Source organism: Alligator mississippiensis, unplaced genomic scaffold, assembly GCF_030867095.1.
Source record: "Alligator mississippiensis isolate rAllMis1 unplaced genomic scaffold, rAllMis1 scaffold_20, whole genome shotgun sequence".
In the NCBI taxonomy this organism is placed as follows: Eukaryota; Metazoa; Chordata; order Crocodylia; family Alligatoridae; genus Alligator; species Alligator mississippiensis.
The window spans coordinates 398615-406114 of record NW_026775405.1 but is presented as its reverse complement, the minus strand read 5'-3'; positions in this window follow the sequence as shown (position 1 = coordinate 406114).

The following is a 7500-nucleotide window of genomic DNA, read 5'->3' as shown; positions in this document are numbered from 1 at the left end:
CCAAAGGGGTGCCACGTGGCGTGGCGAGCGATGCGCAGCAGCGGCGCCCGGGGCACGGCCCGGAGCCAGGGCCCGGGGGCTTCGGGCCAGGCGTGACAACCGGACTCGGACCGGGAGCTCACACCGCAAAGTGTCCGCCATCCCCCTCTCGGCAGCGGGGCACACGACTCGTCTTTGACCCGCGGGTGCAGCAGCACGGTTCTTTTGCCCCGGAGGTTCCTCCGACCGACCTTCTGGAACCGAAGATGGGCATTTAGGGTCCTGAAAAACGTGTCCCCGAAAATCTCCGCGAACCTTTCTTGGCAATATTGTAGATGTGGCACCCGGCCCAGCCACCGGGGCAAACCACCAAAAGTGTCCGCCCTCCTGGATCGAAGGGTCGGACAAAGCCCATTTCAAAAACCTCATACGGACTTCCAGGCCTCTCCGGCGGGCCCAGGTCAACCGCTCGCCCCCCAGCAGCGACATTTTTTTCTAAGTCCCACGCCGGACACCAGGTCAACACGGCTCTCTGGCAGGAGAAGCCCGCCGCTCCCGAGGAAGCGCCCCCGGCTTGCCCTGAACGCCGTAAGGGAGGGCGGCAGGTCACCGGGGCGAAACCGGAGCGGTGGCCGGTCTCCTGGAACTCTCCCCCGGCCTGGCCCGCCGGGCCGCTCCCGGCCGGAGCTCCCACGTTAACCGCTCCCAACGCAACCGAGCAGAAGTTTTCCAAGTCCCACGGCGGACACCAGGTCCTCCCGGTTCCCCGTCAGGAGAGCCCCGCCACTCCTGGGGAAGCAAGCACCGCTGCCTGCCCGACCTCCGAGCCCATCACCGGGGGGGGGGGCGGGAGCCGGAATCGCGGGCCAGAGCCTGGAACTCTCGCACGGCCAGGCCCGCCGGATCGGGGCACGCTGCCTCCACGCTCGGTTGACAAGGCAGCGCGGCACGGTTCTTTTGCCCCGGAGGTTCCTCTGACCGACTTTCTGGAACCGAACATGGGCATTTAGGGTCCTGAAAACCGAGTCCCCCAAAATCTCCGCGAACCTTTCTTGGCAATATTGTAGATGCGGCACCCGGCCCAGCCACCGGGGCCAACCGCCGAAAGTGTCCGCCCTCCTGGAGCGAAGGCCCGGGCAAGGCCCGTTTGAAAAACCTCATACGGACTTCCGGAGCGCGAGCCCGGGCGCCAGGTCGACCCAGGGCCGACCTCCCGGGCCCCAGAGAGGCACGTCTCCGCCGCGGAAGCCGCCTGATGCCCGCGCCGAAGGCCCCCGGGCCCGCCCGGCCTCCGCGCAGGGCACCGGGGAGAAGTAGGAATCGTGGCCGGGCTCCTGGAACTCCTGCCCGGCCTGCCCCGCGGAAGCATGCCGGGTTCTCCCGCCGCGCCGTGCAGGTTCTTCCGCCCCTCGCCGGGGTAGCCGGGCTCCAACCGCTGGGCCCCGCAGCGTGGAAGGGCCCCTGCGAGTCGCCCCCCGGCCTGCACGCCCGCCGTGCAGTCGACCGGGTCGAAGCCGGAATCGCGGCCGGGTTCCTGGAACTCTCGCCCGGCCTGCCCGCCCGGCCCGCCCCCCGGGCCGGGGCTCCAGTCGACTTGGAGCCAAACTCGGTTTTGACCCCCTCCTGCAGCACGGTCCGGCCCCGGAGGTTCCTCCGTCCGACCTCCTGGAACCCAAGATGGGCATCTAGGGTCCCGAAATCCGTGTCCCCGAAAATCTCCGCGAACCTTTCCTGGCAATATTGTAGATGCGGCACCCGGCCCAGCCACCGGGGGCAACCGCCGAAAGTGTCCGCCCTCCTGGAGCGAAGGCCCGGGCAAGGCCCGTTTCAAAAACCTCATACGGACTTCCGGAGCGCGAGCCCCGGCGCCAGGTCGACCCAGGGCCGACCTCCCGGGCCCCAGAGAGGCTCGTCTCCGCCGCGGAAGCCGCCCGCCGCCCGCGGCGAAGGCCCCCGGGCCCGCCCGGCCTCCGGGCAGGGCACCGGGGAGAAGTAGGAATCGTGGCCGGGCTCCTGGAACTCCTGCCCGGCCTGCCCCGCGGAAGCATGCCGGGTTCTCCCGCCGCGCCGTGCAGGTTCTTCCGCCCCTCGCCGGGGTAGCCGGGCTCCAACCGCTGGGCCCCGCAGCGTGGAAGGGGCCCTGCGAGTCGCCGCCGGCCTGCACGCCCGCCGTGCAGTCGACCGGGTCGAAGCCGGAATCGCGGCCGGGTTCCTGGAACTCTCGCCCGGCCTGCCCGCCCGGCCCGCCCCCCGGGCCGGGGCGCCAGTCGACATGGAGCCAAACTCGGTTTTGACCCCCTCCTGCAGCACGGTCCGGCCCCGGAGGTTCCTCCGTCCGACCTCCTGGAACCCAAGATGGGCATCCAGGGTCCCGAAATCCGTGTCCCCGAAAATCTCCGCGAACCTTTCCTGGCAATATTGTAGATGCGGCACCCGGCCCAGCCACCGGGGGCAACCGCCGAAAGTGTCCGCCCTCCTGGAGCGAAGGCCCGGGCAAGGCCCGTTTCAAAAACCTCATACGGACTTCCGGAGCCCGAGCCCCGGCGCCAGGTCGACCCAGGGCCGACCTCCCGGGCCCCAGAGAGGCTCGTCTCCGCCGCGGAAGCCGCCCGCCGCCCGCGCCGAAGGCCCCCGGGCCCGCCCGGCCTCCGGGCAGGGCACCGGGGAGAAGTAGGAATCGTGGCCGGGCTCCTGGAACTCCTGCCCGGCCTGCCCCGCGGAAGCATGCCGGGTTCTCCCGCCGCGCCGTGCAGGTTCTTCCGCCCCTCGCCGGGGTAGCCGGGCTCCAACCGCTGGGCCCCGCAGCGTGGAAGGGCCCCTGCGAGTCGCCCCCCGGCCTGCACGCCCGCCGTGCAGTCGACCGGGTCGAAGCCGGAATCGCGGCCGGGTTCCTGGAACTCTCGCCCGGCCTGCCCGCCCGGCCCGCCCCCCGGGCCGGGGCTCCAGTCGACATGGAGCCAAACTCGGTTTTGACCCCCTCCTGCAGCACGGTCCGGCCCCGGAGGTTCCTCCGTCCGACCTCCTGGAACCCAAGATGGGCATCTAGGGTCCCGAAATCCGTGTCCCCGAAAATCTCCGCGAACCTTTCCTGGCAATATTGTAGATGCGGCACCCGGCCCAGCCACCGGGGGCAACCGCCGAAAGTGTCCGCCCTCCTGGAGCGAAGGCCCGGGCAAGGCCCGTTTCAAAAACCTCATACGGACTTCCGGAGCCCGAGCCCCGGCGCCAGGTCGACCCAGGGCCGACCTCCCGGGCCCCAGAGAGGCTCGTCTCCGCCGCGGAAGCCGCCCGCCGCCCGCGCCGAAGGCCCCCGGGCCCGCCCGGCCTCCGGGCAGGGCACCGGGGAGAAGTAGGAATCGTGGCCGGGCTCCTGGAACTCCTGCCCGGCCTGCCACGCGGAAGCATGCCGGGTTCTCCCGCCGCGCCGTGCAGGTTCTTCCGCCCCTCGCCGGGGTAGCCGGGCTCCAACCGCTGGGCCCCGCAGCCTGGAAGGGCCCCTGCGAGTCGCCCCCCGGCCTGCACGCCCGCCGTGCAGTCGACCGGGTCGAAGCCGGAATCGCGGCCGGGTTCCTGGAACTCTCGCCCGGCCTGCCCGCCCGGCCCGCCCCCCGGGCCGGAGCTCCAGTCGACTTGGAGCCAAACTCGGTTTTGACCCCCTCCTGCAGCACGGTCCGGCCCCGGAGGTTCCTCCCTCCGACCTCCTGGAACCCAAGATGGGCATCTAGGGTCCCGAAATCCGTGTCCCCGAAAATCTCCGCGAACCTTTCCTGGCAATATTGTAGATGCGGCACCCGGCCCAGCCGCCGGGGGCAACCGCCGAAAGTGTCCGCCCTCCTGGAACGAAGGCCCGGGCAAGGCCCGTTTGAAAAACCTCATACGGACTTCCGGAGCCCGAGCCCCGGCGCCAGGTCGACCCAGGGCCGACCTCCCGGGCCCCAGAGAGGCTCGTCTCCGCCGCGGAAGCCGCCCGCCGCCCGCGGCGAAGGCCCCCGGGCCCGCCCGGCCTCCGGGCAGGGCACCGGGGAGAAGTAGGAATCGTGGACGGGCTCCTGGAACTCCTGCCCGGCCTGCCACGCGGAAGCATGCCGGGTTCTCCGGCCGCGCCGTGCAGGTTCTTCCGCCCCTCGCCGGGGTAGCCGGGCTCCAACCGCTGGGCCCCGCTGCCTGGAAGGGGCCCTGCGAGTCGCCGCCGGCCTGCACGCCCGCCGTGCAGTCGACCGGGTCGAAGCCGGAATCGCGGCCGGGTTCCTGGAACTCTCGCCCGGCCTGCCCGCCCGGCCCGCCCCCCGGGCCGGAGCGCCAGTCGACATGGAGCCAAACTCGGTTTTGACCCCCTCCTGCAGCACGGTCCGGCCCCGCAGGTTCGCCCGTCCGACCTCCTGGAACCCAAGATGGGCATCTAGGGTCCCGAAATCCGTGTCCCCGAAAATCTCCGCGAACCTTTCCTGGCAATATTGTAGATGCGGCACCCGGCCCAGCCACCGGGGGCAACCGCCGAAAGTGTCCGCCCTCCTGGAGCGAAGGCCCGGGCAAGGCCCGTTTGAAAAACCTCATACGGACTTCCGGAGCGCGAGCCCGGGCGCCAGGTCGACCCAGGGCCAACCTCCCGGGCCCCAGAGAGGCACGTCTCCGCCGCGGAAGCCGCCTGATGCCCGCGCCGAAGGCCCCCGGGCCCGCCCGGCCTCCGGGCAGGGCACCGGGGAGAAGTAGGAATCGTGGCCGGGCTCCTGGAACTCCTGCCCGGCCTGCCCCGCGGAAGCATGCCGGGTTCTCCCGCCGCGCCGTGCAGGTTCTTCCGCCCCTTCGCCGGGGTAGCCGGGCTCCAACCGCTGGGCCCCGCAGCCTGGAAGGGCCCCTGCGAGTCGCCCCCCGGCCTGCACGCCCGCCGTGCAGTCGACCGGGTCGAAGCCGGAATCGCGGCCGGGTTCCTGGAACTCTCGCCCGGCCTGCCCGCCCGGCCCGCCCCCCGGGCCGGAGCTCCAGTCGACATGGAGCCAAACTCGGTTTTGACCCCCTCCTGCAGCACGGTCCGGCCCCGGAGGTTCCTCCGTCCGACCTCCTGGAACCCAAGATGGGCATCTAGGGTCCCGAAATCCGTGTCCCCGAAAATCTCCGCGAACCTTTCCTGGCAATATTGTAGATGCGGCACCCGGCCCAGCCACCGGGGGCAACCGCCGAAAGTGTCCGCCCTCCTGGAGCGAAGGCCCGGGCAAGGCCCGTTTGAAAAACCTCATACGGACTTCCAGGGCCGGAGCCCCGGCGCCAGGTCGACCGCGGGCCTCCCTCCCGGGGCCCAGCACGGCTCGTCTCCCCCGCGGGAGCAGCCCGCTGCCCGCGCCGAAGGCCCCCGGACCCGCCCGGCCTCCGGGCAGGGCACCGGGGAGAAGTAGGAATCGCGGCCGGGCTCCTGGAACTCTCGCCCGGCCAAGCCGCTCGGCCCGCCCCTGGGCCGGAGCTCCAGTCGACATGGAGCCAAACTCGCGGTTGAACCTCTCCTGCAGCACGGTCCGGCCCCGGAGGTTCCTCCGTCCGACCTCCTGGAACCCAAGATGGGCATCTAGGGTCCCGAAAACCGTGTCCCCGAAAATCTCCGCGGACCTTTCCTGGCAATATTGTAGATGTGGCACCCGGCCCAGCCGCCGGGAGCAACCGCCGAAAGTGTCCGGCCTCCTGGAGCGAAGGCCCGGGCACGGCCCGTTTGAAAATCCTCATACGGACTTCCAGGGCCGGAGCTCGGGAGCCAGGTCGACCCCGGGCCTCCCTCCCGGGCGTTAGGGCGGCTCGTCTCCCCCGCGGGAGCAGCCCGCTGCCCGCGCCGAAGGCCCCCGGACCCGCCCGGCCTCCGGGCAGGGCACCGGGGAGAAGTAGGAATCGCGGCCGGGCTCCTGGAACTCTCGCCCGGCCAGGCCGCCCGGCCCGCCCCCCGGGCCGGAGCTCCAGTCGACATGGAGCCAAACTCGGGGTTGAACCTCTCCTGCAGCACGGTCCGGCCCCGGAGGTTCCTCCGTCCGGCCTCCTGGAACCCAAGATGGGCATCTAGGGTCCCGAAACCCGTGTCCTCGAAAATCTCCGCGAACCTTTCCTGGCAATATTGTAGATGCGGCACCCGGCCCAGCCGCCGGGGGCAACCGCCGAAAGTGTCCGCCCTCCTGGAGCGAAGACCCGGGCAAGGCCCGTTTGAAAAACCTCATACGGACTTCCGGAGCCCGAGCCCCGGCGGCAGGTCGACCCAGGGCCCACCTCCCGGGCCCCAGAGAGGCTCGTCTCCGCCGCGGAAGCCGCCTGCCGCCCGCGCCGAAGGCCCCCGGGCCCGCCCGGCCTCCGGGCAGGGCACCGGGGAGAAGCCGGAATCGCGGCCGGGCTCCTGGAACTCTCGCCGGGCAGGCCGCCCGGCCCGCCCCGGGGCCGGAGCTCCAGTCGACATGGAGCCAAACTCGGTTTTGACCCCCTCCTTCGGAACGGTCCGGCCCCGGAGGTTCCTCCGTCCGAGCTCCTGGAACCCAAGATGGGCATCTAGGGTCCCGAAACCCGTGTCCTCGAAAATCTCCGCGAACCTTTCCTGGCAATATTGTAGATGCGGCACCCGGCCCAGCCGCCGGGGGCAACCGCCGAAAGTGTCCGCCCTCCTGGAGCGAAGGCCCGGGCAAGGCCCGTTTGAAAAACCTCATACGGACTTCCGGAGCCCGAGCCCCGGCGCCAGGTCGACCCAGGGCCAACCTCCCGGGCCCCAGAGAGGCTCGTCTCCCCCGCGGGAGCAGCCCGCCGCCCGCGCCGAAGGCCCCCGGACCTGCCCGGCCTCCGGGCAGGGCACCGGGGAGAAGCCGGAATCGCGGCCGGGCTCCTGGAACTCTCGCCCGGCCCGCCCCTGGGCCGGAGCTCCAGTCGACATGGAGCCAAACCCGGGGTTGAGCCCCTCCTGCAGCACGGTCCGGTCCCGGAGGTACCCCTGCCCGACCTCCTGGAACCCAAGATGGGCAACTAGGGTCCCGAAAACCGTGTCCCCGAAAATCTCCGCGGACCTTTCCTGGCAATATTGTAGATGCGGCACCCGGCCCAGCCACCGGGGGCAACCGCCGAAAGTGTCCGCCCTCCTGGAGCGAAGGCCCGGGCACGGGCCGTTTGAAAAACCTCATCGGGACTTCCAGGGCCGGAGCCCCGGCGCCAGGTCGACCCCGGGCCTCCCTCCCGGGGCCCAGCACGGCTCGTCTCCCCCGCGGGAGCAGCCCGCCGCCCGCGCCGAAGGCCCCCGGACCTGCCCGGCCTCCGGGCAGGGCACCGGGGAGAAGTCGGAATCGCGGCCGGGCTCCTGGAACTCCCGCCCGGCCTGCCCCGCGGAGTCCTGCCCGGGCTCCCGCCGCCTTGGCCCGGGACGACCACCCCTCGGCGGGGTGCCTGGGCTCCGACCCCGGAGGCCCGGGTCCCTGCCGGGGCCCTTGGACCCGCCCCCGGGCTGCCCTTCCACGGAGCCCTTGACCGGGACGAAATCGGAATTGTGGCCGAGCTCCTGGAACTCTCGCCCGG